Source organism: Triticum urartu, chromosome 7A, assembly GCF_056163025.1.
Source record: "Triticum urartu cultivar PI428250 chromosome 7A, HENAU_Tu73, whole genome shotgun sequence".
In the NCBI taxonomy this organism is placed as follows: domain Eukaryota; kingdom Viridiplantae; phylum Streptophyta; class Magnoliopsida; order Poales; family Poaceae; genus Triticum; species Triticum urartu.
Genome location: NC_141879.1, coordinates 2,334,929 through 2,357,149, shown reverse-complemented (window position 1 = coordinate 2,357,149; position 22,221 = coordinate 2,334,929). Strand labels below are relative to the sequence as shown.

The window sequence follows — 22,221 nt, the reverse complement described above, 5'->3', positions numbered from 1 at the left end:
CGGGGAGAATCCGCGCCCACGGATATCGAACATACCGGAGGCATTCAAAACTGTGTGCTCTTCCTAGGATTAATTTAAGCCAGCCCATCTGTCGGAGGACGCGTCACAGTCCCAAGAACAATGATCGTTTAGTTGCTTAATAACGAACGGTTCCTTGTCATGAATTTCTTTTTCCTTTTTTTAGCGAAACCAAATGTCTTATAACCACTACGTAACTGGCAAAACGTCCTTGTCATGATGCTTGTTTATCTATGGCCTAGCTTCTGTTGCACAGAAGAAAGTGGTGGTGGGTGATCCATAAGTAAACCAACCTCGTCGCAAGTAAACAAAAAGTGGTACGCATGCAGTGGCGGAGCGAGCACCCAGCGACCCTGGGCAGTTGCCCGGGCTCGCTGGCACCCCGACGGCAACAGTGGTGGTACCACAATACGTGATACTTCTCGATACGGAGTGTATTTACTCAGGCAAAACTGGATTAGGCCTCCTTCACAGCCCAGCCCAGTTATTTACTAGAACGTCCCGATCACTCCAGCCCACTAGAAAAAAAAGAATACCATCGATCGCTTCGCTCCAGCCCACGAGGCAACAGGGAATACCATCGATCGCTCCAGAATCCAGACAGTTCTCGGCTTCTCCCGTACTCGCGTCTCTTCGGTTTCTCCCAAGTGCGGCAGGGGCTTGAAGGCGAGGCGGCGATCTAGGGCTGGGCGAGCGGCAGGCCGACGGCGAGCCGGCAGTGGCCACGGTCGTCCCTTCCTTTGTCCCTTCCTCTCCTGAAGGCTGGGACTAGGGGCAGTTGCTTTCCTTCGACTTCCGGTAAGATCGCATACTTAATAACTGATTTGGGTTGAGATATTGATGTACTTAGGGCTTATTTAGGAACTTTTGATTGGGGACGATTATGACCAAAGTCCAAAGAGAAAATCTATTTGTTAGCTGCTGGAAACTACAGAAACTGTAAGTTCATTAGACTGACAAACTAGTATGCAGGTTGCAGACTCTTTCTTCTAGTAATTTTAAGAAATATTTCACCGATTTCACTTTGGCAACATCAAGAAATACTTGATAATCTGATACATATAGTTGATGCAAGTAGCTTTGTTATTGTACTGTACTACTGTACTATGAACTTGTGATTAACCCATATTCTTATTTGTGTAAAAACTAACTTCAGATTTTTTACTCACTAAATTTCAGAGATGAGGAGGTTTTTGGTTAAGAGAGCAAGGACTGAAAATATGAATGATGTGCAACCTGAAGTAGAAGTAGAGCAAAGGACTGAAAATGTGAATGATGCGCAGCCTGAAATAGAAGTAGAGCCACCAGCGCCTAACGTTGCCAATGAATTTAATCCAAATGCGATTGAGCGCGATCCGGGAAAGAGGAAACAAATTTGTGAGTATCCTCCTGATATTCAAGACCAAGTGAGGAGAGCATATATATTGAAGGGTCCAATGCAACCAGATTTGAATAAATACCATCATACTGAATTTGGAAGTTCGCGTTCCTCAAGAGCATTTTCCAAATCTTGGTATAAAAGGTACGACTGGATAGAATACAGTGAGTGGAAGAATGCAGCTTATTGTTTTTATTGTTTTCTCTTTAAGCAACCCGGAAGGGCTGAGCACTTTGGTTATGAAGTCTTCACCAAAGAAGGATTTACAGATTGGAAGCATGCATCTAAAGGCTTCAAAGATCATATTGGTGGTCATGGTAGTAAGCACGACTCTTGCGTCAAGCATTATGATGATTATAATAATCAAAGACAAAGTGTGGCAAGTAACTTTGCTAGATCAAGCAAGGAATCAGAAGAAATGTATAAGATTCGTTAACTTGTTCTGTAAGTTGTTCAAGATATCTCATTGCACAAGGCTTGGCATTCCGTGGACATGATGAATCAGCTACTTCTCTAAACAAGGGAAACTTTAGAGAGATGATAGATTTGGAAAAAACTAAGAATGAACAAGTCAGAGATGCTTTTAACCGTGGTGGCAGAAATTGCACAATGACATCTGGTGACATTCAAAAGGAGCTTGCAATGTGTTGTGCACATGAAGTTAGAAAGAAGATCATGGCAGAGCTTGGTGACAAACAATTCTCGGTGTTTATTGATGAATCACGTGATATATCTGTGAAAGAGCAAATGGTTGTGATGTTGAGGTTAGTAGTTTCACTTTTATTTTGTTGTTTGTTTGTCATTTATTCTCTATGCAACCAACTGACATTATTGTGTTTTCCTATAGGTTTTTGAATGACAAAGGGAGGGTTGTGGAAAGATTCCTTGCTTTGCATCTGTTGGAAATATGCCCTAGAGGCAATACTAAATAAGTTATTATTATATTTCCTTGTTCATGATAATCGTTTATTATCCATGCTATAATTGTATTGATAGGAAACTCAGATACATGTGTGGATACATAGACAACACCATGTCCCTAGTAAGCCTCTAGTTGACTAGCTCGTTGATCAATAGATGGTTACGGTTTCCTGACCATGGACATTGGATGTCGTTGATAACGGGATCACATCATTAGGAGAATGATGTGATGGACAAGACCCAATCCTAAGCCTAGCACAAGATCATGTAGTTCGTATGCTAAAGCTTTTCTAATGTCAAGTATCATTTCCTTAGACCATAAGATTGTGCAACTCCCGGATACCGTAGGAGTGCTTTGGGTGTACCAAACGTCACAACGTAACTGGGTGACTATAAATGTGCACTACGGGTATCTCCAAAAGTGTCTGTTGGGTTGGCACGAATCGAGACTGGGATTTGTCACTCCGTGTAAACGGAGAGGTATCTCTAGGCCCACTCGGTAGGACATCATCATAATGTGCACAATGTGATTAAGGAGTTGATCACGGGATGATGTGTTACGGAACGAGTAAAGAGACTTGCCGGTAACGAGATTGAACAAGGTATCGGGATACCGACGATCGAATCTCGGGCAAGTATCGTACCGATAGACAAAGGGAATTGAATACGGGATTGATTAAGTCCTTGACATCGTGGTTCATCCGATGAGATCATCGTGGAACATGTGGGAGCCAACATGGGTATCCAGATCCCGCTGTTGGTTATTGACCGGAGAACGTCTCGGTCATGTCTGCATGTCTCCCGAACCCGTAGGGTCTACACACTTAAGGTTCGATGACGCTAGGGTTATGAAGGAAGTTTGTATGTGGTTACCGAATGTTGTTCGGAGTCCCGGATGAGATCCCGGACGTCACGAGGAGCTCTGGAATGGTCCGGAGGTAAAGATTTATATATGGGAAGTCCTGTTTTGGTCACCGGAAGAGTTTCGGGGTTTATCGGTAACATACCGGGACCACCGGGAGGGTCCCGGGGGTCCACCAAGTGGGGCCACCTGCCCCGGGGGGCCACTTGGGCTGTGGGGAGTGTTCCTTGGCCTACATGGGCCAAGGGCACCAGCCCCACTAAGGCCCATGCGCCTAAGAGATGGAGAGGGGGCAAACCCTAATGGGATATGGGCCTTAGGGCCCATATTGGTGCGCCTCCCTCTCCCATCCCCTCTTGGCCGCCACCCCTTGGCCATCTAGGGCTGCCGCCCCCCCTAGGGGTGGGAACCCTAGAGGGGGCGCCGCCCCTCCCCTTCCCTATATATATTGAGGCATTGGGCTGCCCAGAACACACGCGATTCGATCTCTCGTTGGTGCAGCCCTGCATCTCTCTCTCCTTCCTCTTCTGTGGTGCTTGGCGAAGCCCTGCAGGATTGCCACGCTCCTCCATCACCACCACGCCGTTGTGCTGCTGCTGGATGGAGTCTTCCTCAACCTCTCCCTCTCTCCTTGCTGGATCAAGGCGTGGGAGACGTCACCGGGCTGCACGTGTGTTGAACGCGGAGGTGCCGTGCGTTCGGCACTTGGTCATCGGTGATTTGGATCACGACGAGTACGACTCCATCAACCCCGTTCACTTGAATGCTTCCGCTTAGCGATCTACAAGGGTATGTAGATGCACTCTCCTTCCCCTCGTTGCTGGTCTCTCCATAGATAGATCTTGGTGACACGTAGGAAAATTTTGAATTTCTGCTACGTTCCGCAACAGTGGCATCATGAGCTAGGTCTATTGCGTAGATTCTATGCACGAGTAGAACACAAAGTAGTTGTGGGCGTTGATTTTGTTCAATATGCTTGCCGTTACTAGTCTTATCTTGATTCGGTGGCATCGTGGGATGAAGCGGCCCGGACCGACCTTACACGTACTCTTACGTGAGACAGGTTCCACCGACTGACATGCACTAGTTGCATAAGGTGGCTAGCGGGTGTCTGTCTCTCCTACTTTAGTCGGATCGGATTCGATGAAAAGGGTCCTTATGAAGGGTAAATAGCAATTGGCATATCACGTTGTGGTCTTTGCGTAGGTAAGAAACGTTCTTGCTAGAAACCCATAGCAGCCACGTAAAAACATGCAAACAACAATTAGAGGACGTCTAACTTGTTTTTGCAGGGTATGCTATGTGATGTGATATGGCCAAAAGGATGTGATGAATGATATATGTGATGTATGAGATTGATCATGTTCTTCTAATAGAAATCACGACTTGCATGTCGATGAGTATGACAACCGGCAGGAGCCATAGGAGTTGTCTTAATTTATTCATGACCTACGTGTCAACATAAACGTCATGTAATTACTTTACTTTATTGCTAACCGTTAGCTGTAGTAGTAGAAGTAATAGATGACGTGACAACTTCATGGAGACACAATGATGGAGATCATGATGATGGAGATCATGGTGTCATGCCGGTGACAAGATGATCATGGAGCCCCAAGATGGAGATCAAAGGAGCTATATGATATTGGCCATATTATGTCACTATTATTTGATTGCATGTGATGTTTATCATGTTTATACATCTTGTTTACTTAGAACGACGGTAGTAAATAAGATGATCCCTCATTAAAATTTCAAGAAGTGTTCTCCCCTAACTGTGCACCATTGCTACAGTTCGTCGTTTCTAAGCACGCCGTGATGATCGGGTGTGATCGATCCTTACGTTCACATACAACGGGTGTTGACGAGCCTAGCATGTACAGACATGGCCTCGGAACACATGCAAACACTTAGGTTGACTTGACGAGCCTAGCATGTACAGGCATGGCCTCGGAACACAGAAGACCGAAAGGTCGAGCATGAGTCGTATGGTAGATACGATCAACATGAAGATGTTCACCGACGTTGGCTAGTCCGTCTCACGTGATGATCGGACACAGCCTAGTTGACTCGGATCATGTAATCACTTAGATGACTAGAGGGATGTCTATCTGAGTGGGAGTTCATAAGATGAACTTAATTATCCTGAACATAGTCAAAAGATCTTCGCAGATTATGTCGTAGCTCGCGCTTCAGTTCTACTGTTTAGATATGTTCCTAGAGAAAATTTAGTTGAAAGTTGATAGTAGCAATTATGCGGACTAGGTCCGTAAACTGAGGATTGTCCTCATTGCTTCTTAGAAGGCTTATGTCCTTAATGCACCGCTCAGTGTGCTGAACCTCGAACGTTGTCTGTGGATGTTGCAAACATCTGACATACACGTTTTGATAACTACGTGATAGTTCAGTTAAACGGTTTAGAGTTGAGGCACCGAAGACGTTTTGATACGTCACGAAACATATGAGATGTTTCGAGGGCTGAAATTGGAATTTCAGGCTCGTGCCCATGTCAAGAGGTATAAGACCTCCGACGATTTTCTTAGCCTGCAAACTAAGGGAGAAAAGCTCAATTGTTGAGCTTGTGCTCAGATTGTCTGAGTACAACAATCACTTGAATCGAGTGGGAGTTGATCTTCCAGATGAAATAGTGATGGTTCTCCAAAGTCATTACCACCAAGCTGCTTGAGCTTCGTGATGAAATATAATATATCAGGGACATATATGATGATCCTTGAGATATTCGCAATGTTTGACACCACAAAAGTAGAAATCAAGAAGGAGCATCAATTGTTGATGGTTGGTGAAACCACTAGTTTCAAGAAGGGCAAGGGCAAGAAGGGATACTTCATGAAACGGCAATTCAGCTGCTGCTCTAGTGAAGAAACCCAAGGTTAAACCCAAACCCGAGACTAAGTGCTTCTGTAATAAGGGGAACAGCCACTGGAGCAGAATTACCCTAGATACTTGGTAGATGAGAAGGCTGGCAAGGTCGATAGAAGTATATTGGATATACATTGTGTTGATGTGTACTTTACTAGTACTCCTAGTAGCACCAGGGTATTAGATACCGGTTCAGGTTGCTAAGTGTTAGTAACTCGAAACAAAAGGCTACAGAATAAACGGAGACTAGCTAAAGGTGAGCTGACGATATGTGTTGGAAGTGTTTCCAATGTTGATATGATCAAGCATCACACGCTCCCTCTACCATCGAGATTGGTGTTTGCGTTGAGCATAGACATGATTGGATTATGTCTATCGCAATACGGTTATTCATTTAAGGAGAATAATGGTTACTTTGTTTATTTGAATAATACCTTCAATGGTCTTACACCTAAAATGAATGGTTTATTGAATCTCGATCGTAGTGATACACATGTTCATGCCAAAAGATAGTAATGATAGTACCACCTACTTGTGGCACAGCCACGTAAGTCATATCGGTATAAAACGCATGAAGAAGCTCCATGTTGATGGATCTTTGGACTCACTCATTTTTGAAAAAGTTTGAGACATGAGAACCATGTCTATTGGTGTGTATGCATGAAGAAACTCCATGCAAATGGACCGTTTGGACTCACTTGATTTTGAATCACTTGAGGCATGCAAATCATACCACATGGGTAAGATGACTGAAAGCCTCGGTTTCAGTAAAATGGAACTAGAAAGCAAATTGTTGGAAGTAATACATTTTGATGTGTGCAGTCCAATGAGTGCTGAGGCATGTAGTGGATATCGTTATGTTCTTTCTTCACAGATGATTTGAGTAGATGTTGAGTACATTTACTTGATGAATCACTAGTCTGAATTATTGAAAGGTTCAAGTAATTTCAGTGTGAAGTTGAAAGATCGTCGTGACAAGAGGATAAAAGATCTATGATATGATCATAGAGATGAATATCTGAATTACGAGTTTGGCACAGAATTAAGACATTGTGGAAATTGTTTCACAACTAATACAGCCTGGAACACCATAGTGTGATGGTGTGTTCGAACATCATAACTGCACCCTATTGGATATGGTGCATACCATGATGTCTCTTATCGAATTACCACAATAGTTTATGGGTTAAGCATTAGAGACAACCACATTCACTTTAAATAGGGCACCACGTAATGACACCGTATGAACTATGGTTTAGAGAAACCTAAGCTGTCATTTCTTAAAAGTTTCGGGCTGCGACGCTTATGTGGAAAAGTTTCAGGCCGATAAGCTCGAACCCAAAGCGGATAAATGCATCTTCATAGGACAACCCAAAACATTTGGGTATACCTCCTGTCTCAGATTCGAAAGCAATAAGGGATTGTTTCTAGAATCGGGTCCTTTCTCGAGGAAAAGTTTCTCTCGAAAGAATTGAGTGGGAGGATGGTGGAGACTTGATGAGGTTATTAAACCGTCTCTTCAACTAGTGTGTGGCAGGGCACAGGAAGTTGTTCCTGTGGCACCTACACCAATTGAAGTGGAAGCTTATGATAGTGATCATGAAACTTCGGATCAAGTCACTCCCAAACCTCGTGGGATGACAAGGATGCGTACTACTTCAGAGTGGTACGTAATCCTGTCTTGGAAGTCATGTTGCTAGACAACAATGAACCTACGAGCTATGGAGAAGCGATGGTGGGCCTGGATTCCGATAAATGGCTTGAGACCATATAATCCGAGAGAGGATCCATGTATGAAAACAAAGTGTAGACTTTGGAAGAACTACTTGATGGTCGTAAGGCTGTTGAGTGTAGATGGATTTTAAAAGGAAGACGGACAATGATGGTAAATGTCACCATTAAGAAAGCTCGACTTGTCGTTAACATGTTTTCTGACAAGTTCAAGGAGTTGACTACGGTGAGATTTTCTCACTCGTAGCGATGCTAAGAGTCTGTTGGAATTATATTAGCAGTCACTGCATTATTTATGAAATCTTGCAGATGGGATGTCAAAACATTGTTTCCTCGACGATTTTCTTGAGGAAAGGTTGTATGTGATACAACCGGAAGGTTTTGTCAATCCTGAAAGATGCTAATAAGTATGCAAAGCTCCAGCAATCCTTCTAAGGACTGGAGTAAGCATCTCGGAGTTGGAATGTATGCTTTGATGATGATCAAAGATTTTGGGTGTACACAAAGTTTATGGGAAACTTGTATTTCCAAAGAGGTGAGTGGGAGCACTATAGAATTTCTGATGAGTATATGTTGTTGACATATTATGGATCAGAAATGATGTAGAATTTCTGTAAAGCATATAGGGTTATTTGGAAAGTGTTTTTCAATGGAAAGCCTGGATTAAGCTACTTGAACATTGAGCATCAAGATCTATAAGGATAGATCAAAACGCTTAATAGTACTTTCAAATGAGCACGTACCTTGACATGATCTTGAAGGTGTTCAAGATGGATCAGTCGAAGAAGGAGTTCTTGCCTGAGTTGTATGGTATGAAGTTAAAGAGTTAAAGCTCGACCACGGCAGAAGAAAGAGGAAGGACGAAGGTCGTCCCCTATGCTTTTATCATAGGCTCTCTACAGTATGCTATGCTGTGTACCGCACCTGAAGTGTGCCTTGCCATGAGTCAGTCAAGGGGTACAAGAGTGATCCAAGAATGTATCACAGGACAGCGGTCAAAGTTATCCTTAGTAACTAGTAGACTAAGGAATTTTCTCGATTATGGAGGTGGTAAAAGAGTTCGTCGTAAAGGGTTACGCCGATGCAAACTTTGACACTAATCCAGATTATTCTGAGTAGTAAACTGGATTCGTATAGTAGAACAGTTATTTGGAATAGCTCCAAATGTAGCGTAGTAGTTGCATCTACAAAATGACATAAGAAATTTGTGAAGTACATACGGATCTGAAAGATTCAGACCCGTTGACTAAAACCTCTCTCACAAGCAAAACATGATCAAACCCAGAACTCATCGAGTGTTAATCACATGGTAAATGTGAACTAGATTATTGACTCTAGTAAACTCTTTGGGTGTTAGTCACATGGGGATGTGACCTTGAGTGTTAATCACATATCGATGTGAACTAGATTTTTGACTCTAGTGCAAGTGGGAGACTGTTGGAAATATGCCCTAGAGGCAATAATAAATAAGTTATTATTATATTTCCTTGTTCATGATAATCTTTTATTATCCATGCTATAATTGTATTGATAGGAAACTCAGATACATGTGTGGATACATAGACAACACCATGTCCCTAGTAAGCCTCTAGTTGACTAGCTCGTTGATCAATAGATGGTTACGGTTTCCTGACCATGGACATTGGATGTCGTTAATAACGGGATCACATCATTAGGAGAATGATGTGATGGACAAGACCCAATCCTAAGCCTAGCACAAGATCATGTAGTTCGTATGCTAAAGCTTTTCTAATGTCAAGTATCATTTCCTTAGACCATGAGATTGTGCAACTCCCGGATACCGTAGGAGTGCTTTGGGTGTACCAAACGTCACAACGTAACTGGGTGACTATAAAGGTGCACTACAGGTATCTCCAAAAGTGTCTGTTGGGTTGGCACGAATCGAGACTGGGATTTGTCACTCCGTGTAAACGGAGAGGTATCTCTGGGCCCACTCGGTAGGACATCATCATAATGTGCACAATGTGATCAAGGAGTTGATCACGGGATGATGTGTTACGGAACGAGTAAAGAGACTTGCCGGTAACGAGATTGAACAAGGTATCGGGATACCAACGATCGAATCTCGGGCAAGTATCGTACCGATAGACAAAGGGAATTGAATACGGGATTGATTAAGTCCTTGACATCGTGGTTCATCCGATGAGATCATCGTGGAACATGTGGGAGCCAACATGGGTATCCAGATCCCGCTGTTGGTTATTGACCGGAGAACGTCTCGGTCATGTCTGCATGTCTCCCGAACCCGTAGGGTCTACACACTTAAGGTTCGATGACGCTAGGGTTATAAAGGAAGTTTGTATGTGGTTACCAAATGTTGTTCGGAGTCCCGGATGAGATCCCGGACGTCACGAGGAGCTCTGGAATGGTCCGGAGGTAAAGATTTATATATGGGAAGTCCTGTTTTGGTCACCGGAAGAGTTTCGGGGTTTATCGGTAACGTACCGGGACCACCGGGAGGGTCCCGGGGGTCCACCAAGTGGGGCCACCTGCCCCGGGGGGCCACATGGGCTGTGGGGAGTGTTCCTTGGCCTACATGGGCCAAGGGCACCAGCCCCACTAAGGCCCATGCGCCTAAGAGATGGAGAGGGGGCAAACCCTAATGGGATATGGGCCTTAGGGCCCATATTGGTGCGCCTCCCTCTCCCATCCCCTCTTGGCCGCCACCCCTTGGCCATCTAGGGCTGCCGCCCCCCTAGGGGTGGGAACCCTAGAGGGGGCGCAGCCCCTCCCCTTCCCTATATATATTGAGGCATTGGGCTGCCCAGAACACACGCGATTCGATCTCTCGTTGGTGCAGCCCTGCATCTCTCTCTCCCTCCTCTTCTGTGGTGCTTGGCGAAGCCCTGCAGGATTGCCACGCTCCTCCATCACCACCACGCCGTTGTGCTGCTGCTGGATGGAGTCTTCCTCAACCTCTCCCTCTCTCCTTGCTGGATCAAGGCGTGGGAGACGTCACCGGGCTGCACGTGTGTTGAACGCGGAGGTGCCGTGCGTTCGGCACTTGGTCATCAGTGATTTGGATCACGACGAGTACGACTCCATCAACCCCGTTCACTTGAACGCTTCCGCTTAGCGATCTACAAGGGTATGTAGATGCACTCTCCTTCCCCTCGTTGCTGGTCTCTCCATAGATAGATCTTGGTGACACGTAGGAAAATTTTGAATTTCTGCTACGTTCCCCAACAGCATCATGTCAAAGATACGACGTCCAAGTCACTAAAGGATGCTCTTTATGGCATTCTTGATCATTATAAGTTATCAATTCCAAGGATATTTACAGAAAAAGATCATAGATGAAAACCCCTATGCTTTCTATGTTCATTGCTATGCTCACCGTCTGCAATTGGTCGTCGTGTCTGTTGCTAGTAGTTGCTCATCTATTCATGATTTCTTTGAGTACATCTCCTTGATTGTGACTACAACAACAACATCTTGCAAGAGAAGGGATGCATTGACCGAGGCACAACACCAAGATATTCTGGATAGACTTGAGAGTGGTGAGATATCTACTGGAAGGGGCTTGCACCAATCATCTACTCTTTCTAGACCGGGGGATACTAGATGGGGTTCACATCATACTACCTTACTGCGTTTGGATCAAATGTGGTCCTCCGTGTTAAAGGTGCTTAGTACAGTTGATGAATATGGACGTGGACCATCTCAAGCAGCAGGTTTGATAGAAAAAATGGAGAGCTTTAAATTTGTTTTCATTCTGAAGCTTATGTTGAAGTTATTTGGCGTCACAAATGAGCTTTCAAAAGTTTTGCAAAGAAAAGATCTCAATATTGTTCTTGCCATGGAATTAGTTAATGATGTCAAGGCTCGGTTGGCAACGTTCAGAGAGAGTGGTCGGGATAATTTATTTGGTGATGTCCAAGAATTTTGTGGTGCTAATAGTATTCTACTACCAAATATGGATGAAGTAATACCAGTTCGTGGTCGTTCAAGGAGAGAAGGGAGAACTGTTACTAATCTTCACCATTACCGTGCAGAGATTTTTTATGTTGCTATTGACAAAATTTGTGTGGAGATGGATCACCGCTTTAGTGAAGAAGCAAATTGTGTGCTTGATTGCTTCTCATGTCTTGACCCCAAGGACTCTTTCTCCAAGTTCAATGTTGATAAACTTGCTCGTCTTGCTGAAATTTATCATGAAGACTTCTCTAATGATGATTGTGAAACAATAAGAGAGCAGCTCCACACTTATATAAGTCAAGTGAAAAGGCATGCTTCTTTTTCTACTTGTAATGATGTTCAAAGTTTGGCCGTGAAGATGGTTGAAACTAAGAAAAATCTGGTATTTCCATTGGTATACAAACTTATTGAGTTGGCTTTGATATTGCCGGTGTCAACTGCATCTGTTGAGAGAGCATTTTCAGCAATGAAGATTATCAAGAATAAATTGCGTAGCAAGATCAACAACGAATGGTTCAACGACTTGATGATATGTTACACCGAGCGGGAGTTATTCAAGTCAGTTGATGATAAAGATATTATTCGAACATTTACAACAATGAAGTCTCGGAAAAGACATTTGCCTCGTGATTTTCTTTAGCACACTATTGGTACGTTCCATCTAACCTTTTCTATTGTTACAAGCTCTCTGTTTTGAATAAATAAACAAATCACAACATTGAATTTTTGTGAATAACAAATCCATTTTCTTATCCTGTAGTGTCTTCTAGGATATATTGATGGTGTCATGGTGAGGATATATTGATGGTGTCATGGTGATTTAGACGGCTACACTTTTGTTGGCAAGATGGCTAGTTTGGCTGATTGGCTCTATGCTTCGGTTTGATTCCATGTCTTTTGTTCTCAAGTCACAACTTCATTTGTTCTCTGAAATGGAATATTGATATATTAGTTCGCTTAAATATTACATTTGTCTGACTGTTATGTTCGTATTTTCACTTCAATATTAATGTGGATTTGTGCTTTGCAAGTTTGATGCATAGTATATATTATCTACCCGGTACGAAATTTTTTATTTGCATGTTAGACATTCAGGCTTAAGTTTGCCCGGGCTTCACAAAAGTTCTGGCTCCGCCCCTGTACGCATGCATGCATGGATGGCTATATATATAGATAGATAGATAGAAGTGTAGATAGATAGATAGATAGAAGTGTATGTAAACCCACGGTGGCTCCCTAACAACAAAGCAATACACGTCCTCCTAGTGGTGAGCATTATGGAGCACTACGTTCTCCTCCTAGTCCTAACGCTACTAGCCCTGTTGGCTTGGCCGGCCACCTCGCGATCGGCTACCCTGCAGCTGCATGCCCATCTCACCCACGTCGACAGTGGCCGCCACCCAAGGTGAGCTGCTCGGGCGGATGGTCGCCCGGTCGAGGGCACGGGCCGCCAAGCTCTGCCCATCCGGTCCTGGCGGCGCGGTGACCGTGCCCGCGGTCAGCAGCTCCGGCGTCATAGGCTCCACCGAGTACCTTATCCACCTCGGCATCGGCACTCCGCGGCCGCAGCACGTGGCGCTGGAGGTGGACACCGGCAGCAACGTCATCTGGACACAGTGCACGCCCTGCTTCAAGTGCTTCGACCAGCGTTTCCCCAAGTTCAACACCTCCGCCTCCGACACCGTCCACGGCGTCGCCTGCTCCAACCAACTCTGCCAAGGCCTTCAGCGGAGCGGCCGCGCGTGCTTCCTCGGCGGCTGTGCCTACCGACTCGTCTACGGCGACAAGTCTGTGTCAATGAGCCAGCTCGCCAAAGACTCCTTCACCTTCCAGCAGGGCAAGGTGGTGCCGGACCTCGCCTTTGGATGTGGCCAGTACACCACCGGCAATTTCTCGTCCAACGAGTCCGGCATCGCCGGCTTCGCCCGCGGGCCATTGTCGCTGCCTGGGCAGCTCCGTGTTGGCAGCTTCTCCTACTGCTTCACCAGCATATTCGAGTCGAGGAGCAGCCCCGTGTTCCTGGGCGCCCCGGACGACGACCTCACAGCGCACGCCACGGGGCCTGTTCTGTCCACTCCCTTCGTACGGGTTCCCGACTCCGATGTCTACTACTACCTCTCTCTCAAAGGCATCACCGTCGGCAAGGTGCGCCTGCCGGTCCCGGAGTCGGCGTTCACGCTCAAGACGGACGGCTCCGGCGGGACGATCATCGACTCAGGCACGGCTATCACCTCCTTCCCACGGGCCGTCTTCCGGATCCTCCGTGAGGCGTTCGTGTCGCAGGTGGCGCTGCCCCATATCCCCTACGACGACGACGGCGGCCCTGGCGAGCTGCAGTGCTTCCAGACGGACTCGGTGCTGGACGCGAGCAAGGTGGCGGTGCCCAAGCTGATCTTGCACCTGGAGGGTGGCGCGGACTGGGAACTGCCACGGGAGAACTACATGGCCAAGCACCCCAACTTGGACGACCAGCTGTGCGTGGTCATAGATTCGGCCGGCGACGACCTCCCGACCATCATCGGCAACTTCCAGCAACAGAACATGCACATCGTCTATGATTTGGCGGGAAACAAGCTGCTCATCGTGCCCGCGCAGTGTCACAACATGTGATCAAGTCACGACTCCACACGTGTTTTTTTTCTGATAAAAGGGCCACATGGCCCCCATTTTCATTAAGAAAATAGAAGTCTAGATACAACCATCACACCACTTTTTTTCATCAGACCTGATGCATCACCTCATCAACTGATAAGCAACCTACATCCTAGACATATAACCATATCTATAGGATGCCAAATCACCCACTACCGGAGAGAGAAAAGACTTTTAAACATCTTTTACAATTTGCACATCAGCCAAAACAATAGTCCAAACATACTACAGAATCGCCCAATTTCAGGTAGACACAAAACCCAGTCTTAGAGCAGAAGGACTCCACCCATATGTTCTTCTGTAGACTCCACACGTGTTCTACACTCCTACGTGCCTACTTTCCTCTAAATAAGTAACACATCTGCTACATACTATGTATGTATGGTGGTGTATACATACATAACTGTTGGAGTACGATGTAAGCAGTTTGATTGGCATATATGCACTCGATCTACAAGTTGTTGCATATATTTGTAAGTGATATATGATGTGGATGAAGATAAAGCGAAAACCAGCCATGACTGATCTTCATTTACAAGTGATATATGACGTGGATGAAGTGTGCCCATGATAGAAGCAACTTGAGCCAAAATGTGAGCACAACAATGATCTCATATCATCCCACTTTTGTGTATCTTCATTCCAAACATCACCCAGCACTAGGTGCTACCTTTTATTGCCCAATACTTCACTACGTTTGCTCTGCAATGCATCCATTTTAGTCAACTTATACTTCTCAACCGTGCACACTTGTATTATAGATTGGATTATTTCTTTCATAACAAACTTGTTAGATACACAGACCCATAGGACCAACTCAAAACGACACACCACTCTTTAGTCATTGTGCATAAGTTGAGCAAGGTTGGTCTTACCCATTCCTCCCGTACCAACTATGGGGAGTGTTAGAGCATGACCGGGCCGCCGTATCTGGCCGTTCAGATTCTTCCGCATCAGGCACATCTGGTGCTGCTCATCTTGGCGTTCACGCCAAGCCTCATATAGATGGCATGGTATCTACTGTACATGGAAACTGTTTATTGTAACCTGATTGTAATCATGTACTCTATATATACGTGAATATGAGATGGACGAGGCATGCAATCAGCAGCCCGTTCTTTCCCAACTTACATGGTATCAGGCCGATTGGTCCTTTCCTGCCAAGAACTCGATCCCAACACCTAATCATCCTCACCTCCACAGCTTCCCTCAGCCCCCACCATCCCGATCAGCATGAACGCCGATGATCTGAAAAAGCTCGAAAAGGAGCTCAAGAACCGCGAGTCCCTCCTGCAGGCTCGCGAGGAAGAACTCAAGCGCCTTGACGAGGAGAAGGGCAAAACTGTCCTCATCCCCTCTCCTGCACCCTCCTCCTACGCCGCCTCCATCAAGACCTATGTCCCCAGCACTCTCGATCATTAAGACTCCAACTACGTCAAGTGGCGTGAGCTGTTTCTCGTCACCCTCAGTCGCTATGGCCTCTCCAACCACGTCATCGGTGACGCTGCCGCCACCCTCTCTGACACTTCGCCCACCTCCGATTGGGGGCGCGATGACTACGCCGTGCTCTCCTGGATCTACGGCTCAATCTCTATTGAGCTGTTCGGCATCATCATGGCTCCAGGATCCTCCGCTCGACAGATAAGGGACGCCATCGCCAAACTGTTCCACGACAACAAGAAGAGTCATGCCCTTTTGCTCTTGATGCTGAATTCCGCAACACTCCCCAAGGCGACATGACGATCTCTGAGTATTGCGCCAAGCTGAAGAATCTTTCTGATGCCCTTGCCGACGTCGGGCAAACCGTCTCCGACCAGAGACCATCTCCGACGAGACCCTCGTCCTCACCCTGTTACGCGGCCTCAGCGAGCAGTATGCACACTTGCGCACTTTTCTTCCGTTTTAGTCGCCGTTCCCGTCCTTCTTGCAGACCAGATCAGCACTAGTTCTTGAAGAGGCACAGAAGAAGGCGGACGCCAAGAACGCTACTGCCACGGCACTTTGGGCTAGCGGCAACAACATTCTTCCAAGCGCCGGTGGTGAGCGCGCACCTTCCGGGGGCGCAGGATGAGGCAGCTCAGTCTCCTACAACAGCAACGACCAAGGCTACCGCGGTGGCGGCGGCGGCGGCCGCGGACGTAGCCGCGGCGGACGCGGCCGTGGACGCAGTGAACCATGGATGTTCAATCCGTGGGCAGGGCTGCCAACTCGTGCAGGCCACGTACAACACCCGGCGCTGTCCCAGCCTCAACCATGGCAGCAAACGCGTGCATGGCGTGCTCCAGCTCCACGCCTTCTTGGTCCTCGTCCTACAAGCACTTCTCAACCATATGCAACATATGTTCCAGCAGCTGGCTACACCAACACGCATCTCCACCAGGCGCCACCTCCTCCCACCTTCCACCAGCAGCAGTAACAGCAGCTCGGCCCCGCGCTTGTCACCGCCCTTAACAACATGCACTTCCCCAAAAATGAATGGTACATGGATTCCGGCGCTTCCTCCCATATGGCATCCGATCCGGGTAAACTTCAATCTCTCACACCCTCCTCCGCTCACACAGTAACTGTTGGCAATGGCGCGTCTCTTCCCATCACTCATATTGGCTCCCAAACACTTGCATCTCTCTCTAAACCTCTCTATCTTCACAATATTCTTGTAGTTCCCAACATTATCAAAAATCTCGTATCTGTTCGTCAATTTACAATTGATAATTATTGTTCTATTGAATTTGATCCCTTCGGTTTTTCTGTGAAGGCCCTTCCATCCAAGACCGTGATTCTTCGATGCAATAGCTCCGGACCACTCTACCCTCTCTACCAACAAGCACTTGCCAAAGCTCGCGCCATCATCGCCTCCACCTCGCTTTGGCATCGTCGACTTGGACACCCCGGCAACCACACCATGTCACGTCTAAATAGCTCCAAGCATATTTCTTTCAATAAAGGAGGGCCTCCCCTCTGTCATGCGTGTCAGTTAGGCAAACATGTTAGGCTACCATTTTATGCTTCTCAAACTTCTACTACTCGCCCGTTTGAAATAATTCATTGTGATTTATGGACGTCCCCAGTTCCTAGCCCTTCTGGTTTTTGTTATTATCTTATCATCGTCGACGACTATACACATTATTTTTGGAGCTTTCCCCTATGCAAAAAATCTGATGTTTACACCACCTTCACAGCTTTTCACGCATACGCTCGTACCCAATTTAATTTGTCTATTTCCGCACTCCAATGTGACAATGGCCGAGAATTGGAAAACTCAAAACTAAATACCTTCTGCACCACCCATGGCATTCTTTTTCGCCTATCTTGTCCTTACACCTCCCAGCAAAATGGTACTGCCGAGCGAGCAATCCGTACGACTAATAACGTCATTCGCACCCTTTAGCCCCGTCGTCAAAGCTGCGACCATTTGTATTCTTCTTTCTTTAGCTACATCCCCAATCTTGATACCAATTCGCCACCACCGCCCCAAATGTGATACTATCGTGTAATTTCCTCAGATGTATATAGCCGAGCTGGGCGGACATTTGTTTGCAAGGTGTATGTGAGAATGCTTGCATGGGAAAAATGTTTTTTTTGTATTCTATAGAAAAATTGACAATCGAAACTCTCGATCAATCACATGATGTGTGATAACCCTGACGAATGCACTATACAATTGACCATCGTCGGCATTAGTCAAACACATCATGTGATTCTTAGTTTCTTCTGTTTACTTGTCCTATTCAACTGAAACTTTCAAATGAGTCCGTGAAAACTTGCAAACGAAAAAAAAAATGTCAAAAGACCTTTTTTCAGAAAATAATGAGCACCTATGTGATTGCGTATAAAGCAGGGGGGTTTTCTGCAAAAAAACATGCCATGTAGGCACCTGACATGCGGGCCCCGCCTGGATACACCGTCAATATGTGTTTATACGCGATTTGGACTTTTTTGTAACGGCTAGCCTCAAACTTGGTACCGACACGTAAAAATTACCAATCTTGATACCAATTCACCACCACCGCCCCAAATGTGATACTATCGTGTAATTTTCTCAGATGTATATAGCCGAGCTGGGCGGACATTTGTTTGCAAGGTGTATGTGAGAATGCTTGCATGGGAAAAATGTTTTTTTTTGTATTCTATAGAAAAATTGACAATCGAAACTCTCGATCAATCACATGATGTGTGATAACCCTGACGAATGCACTATACAATTGACCATCGTCGGCATTAGTCAAACACATCATGTGATTCTTAGTTTCTTCTGTTTACTTGTCCTATTCAACTGAAACTTTCAAATGAGTCCGTGAAAACTTGCAAACGAAAAAAAAAATGTCAAAAGACCTTTTTTCAGAAAATAATGAGCACCTATGTGATTGCGTATAAAGCAGGGGGGTTTTCTGCAAAAAAACATGCCATGTAGGCACCTGACATGCGGGCCCCGCCTGGATACACCGTCAATATGTGTTTATACGCGATTTGGACTTTTTTGTAACGGCTAGCCTCAAACTTGGTACCGACACGTAAAAATTACCAATCTTGATACCAATTCACCACCACCGCCCCAAATGTGATACTATCGTGTAATTTTCTCAGATGTATATAGCCGAGCTGGGCGGACATTTGTTTGCAAGGTGTATGTGAGAATGCTTGCATGGGAAAAATGTTTTTTTTTGTATTCTATAGAAAAATTGACAATCGAAACTCTCGATCAATCACATGATGTGTGATAACCCTGACGAATGCACTATACAATTGACCATCGTCGGCATTAGTCAAACACATCATGTGATTCTTAGTTTCTTCTGTTTACTTGTCCTATTCAACTGAAACTTTCAAATGAGTCCGTGAAAACTTGCAAACGAAAAAAAAAATGTCAAAAGACCTTTTTTCAGAAAATAATGAGCACCTATGTGATTGCGTATAAAGCAGGGGGGTTTTCTGCAAAAAAACATGCCATGTAGGCACCTGACATGCGGGCCCCGCCTGGATACACCGTCAATATGTGTTTATACGCGATTTGGACTTTTTTGTAACGGCTAGCCTCAAACTTGGTACCGACACGTAAAAATTACCAATCTTGATACCAATTCACCACCACCGCCCCAAATGTGATACTATCGTGTAATTTTCTCAGATGTATATAGCCGAGCTGGGCGGACATTTGTTTGCAAGGTGTATGTGAGAATGCTTGCATGGGAAAAATGTTTTTTTTTGTATTCTATAGAAAAATTGACAATCGAAACTCTCGATCAATCACATGATGTGTGATAACCCTGACGAATGCACTATACAATTGACCATCGTCGGCATTAGTCAAACACATCATGTGATTCTTAGTTTCTTCTGTTTACTTGTCCTATTCAACTGAAACTTTCAAATGAGTCCGTGAAAACTTGCAAACGAAAAAAAAAATGTCAAAAGACCTTTTTTCAGAAAATAATGAGCACCTATGTGATTGCGTATAAAGCAGGGGGGTTTTCTGCAAAAAAACATGCCATGTAGGCACCTGACATGCGGGCCCCGCCTGGATACACCGTCAATATGTGTTTATACGCGATTTGGACTTTTTTGTAACGGCTAGCCTCAAACTTGGTACCGACACGTAAAAATTACCAATATTGATACCAATTCACCACCACCGCCCCAAATGTGATACTATCGTGTAATTTTCTCAGATGTATATAGCCGAGCTGGGCGGACATTTGTTTGCAAGGTGTATGTGAGAATGCTTGCATGGGAAAAATGTTTTTTTTTGTATTCTATAGAAAAATTGACAATCGAAACTCTCGATCAATCACATGATGTGTGATAACCCTGACGAATGCACTATACAATTGACCATCGTCGGCATTAGTCAAACACATCATGTGATTCTTAGTTTCTTCTGTTTACTTGTCCTATTCAACTGAAACTTTCAAATGAGTCCGTGAAAACTTGCAAACGAAAAAAAAAATGTCAAAAGACCTTTTTTCAGAAAATAATGAGCACCTATGTGATTGCGTATAAAGCAGGGGGGTTTTCTGCAAAAAAACATGCCATGTAGGCACCTGACATGCGGGCCCCGCCTGGATACACCGTCAATATGTGTTTATACGCGATTTGGACTTTTTTGTAACGGCTAGCCTCAAACTTGGTACCGACACGTAAAAATTACCAATCTTGATACCAATTCACCACCACCGCCCCAAATGTGATACTATCGTGTAATTTTCTCAGATGTATATAGCCGAGCTGGGCGGACATTTGTTTGCAAGGTGTATGTGAGAATGCTTGCATGGGAAAAATGTTTTTTTTTGTATTCTATAGAAAAATTGACAATCGAAACTCTCGATCAATCACATGATGTGTGATAACCCTGACGAATGCACTATACAATTGACCATCGTCGGCATTAGTCAAACACATCATGTGATTCTTAGTTTCTTCTGTTTACTTGTCCTATTCAACTGAAACTTTCAAATGAGTCCGTGAAAACTTGCAAACGAAAAAAAAAATGTCAAAAGACCTTTTTTCAGAAAATAATGAGCACCTATGTGATTGCGTATAAAGCAGGGGGGTTTTCTGCAAAAAAACATGCCATGTAGGCACCTGACATGCGGGCCCCGCCTGGATACACCGTCAATATGTGTTTATACGCGATTTGGACTTTTTTGTAACGGCTAGCCTCAAACTTGGTACCGACACGTAAAAATTACCAATCTTGATACCAATTCACCACCACCGCCCCAAATGTGATACTATCGTGTAATTTTCTCAGATGTATATAGCCGAGCTGGGCGGACATTTGTTTGCAAGGTGTATGTGAGAATGCTTGCATGGGAAAAATGTTTTTTTTTTATTCTATAGAAAAATTGACAATCGAAACTCTCGATCAATCACATGATGTGTGATAACCCTGACGAATGCACTATACAATTGACCATCGTCGGCATTAGTCAAACACATCATGTGATTCTTAGTTTCTTCTGTTTACTTGTCCTATTCAACTGAAACTTTCAAATGAGTCCGTGAAAACTTGCAAACGAAAAAAAAAATGTCAAAAGACCTTTTTTCAGAAAATAATGAGCACCTATGTGATTGCGTATAAAGCAGGGGGGTTTTCTGCAAAAAAACATGCCATGTAGGCACCTGACATGCGGGCCCCGCCTGGATACACCGTCAATATGTGTTTATACGCGATTTGGACTTTTTTGTAACGGCTAGCCTCAAACTTGGTACCGACACGTAAAAATTACCAATCTTGATACCAATTCACCACCACCGCCCCAAATGTGATACTATCGTGTAATTTTCTCAGATGTATATAGCCGAGCTGGGCGGACATTTGTTTGCAAGGTGTATGTGAGAATGCTTGCATGGGAAAAATGTTTTTTTTTTATTCTATAGAAAAATTGACAATCGAAACTCTCGATCAATCACATGATGTGTGATAACCCTGACGAATGCACTATACAATTGACCATCGTCGGCATTAGTCAAACACATCATGTGATTCTTAGTTTCTTCTGTTTACTTGTCCTATTCAACTGAAACTTTCAAATGAGTCCGTGAAAACTTGCAAACGAAAAAAAAAATGTCAAAAGACCTTTTTTCAGAAAATAATGAGCACCTATGTGATTGCGTATAAAGCAGGGGGGTTTTCTGCAAAAAAACATGCCATGTAGGCACCTGACATGCGGGCCCCGCCTGGATACACCGTCAATATGTGTTTATACGCGATTTGGACTTTTTTGTAACGGCTAGCCTCAAACTTGGTACCGACACGTAAAAATTACCAATCTTGATACCAATTCACCACCACCGCCCCAAATGTGATACTATCGTGTAATTTTCTCAGATGTATATAGCC

At 44.8% G+C, this 22,221-nt stretch overlaps 3 pseudogenes; all 3 read left to right on the top strand.

Moving 5' to 3' along the window:
* The first annotated feature begins 1,199 nt into the window (after positions 1-1,199).
* Positions 1,200-12,369, top strand: LOC125525350 (uncharacterized; annotated as a pseudogene).
* Positions 12,370-12,994: 625 nt separating this feature from the next.
* Positions 12,995-14,339, top strand: LOC125519699 (aspartic proteinase nepenthesin-1-like; annotated as a pseudogene).
* A 1,275-nt stretch (positions 14,340-15,614) lies between these two features.
* LOC147956677 (uncharacterized) lies at positions 15,615-16,797 on the top strand (annotated as a pseudogene).
* The last annotated feature ends 5,424 nt before the right edge of the window (positions 16,798-22,221 follow it).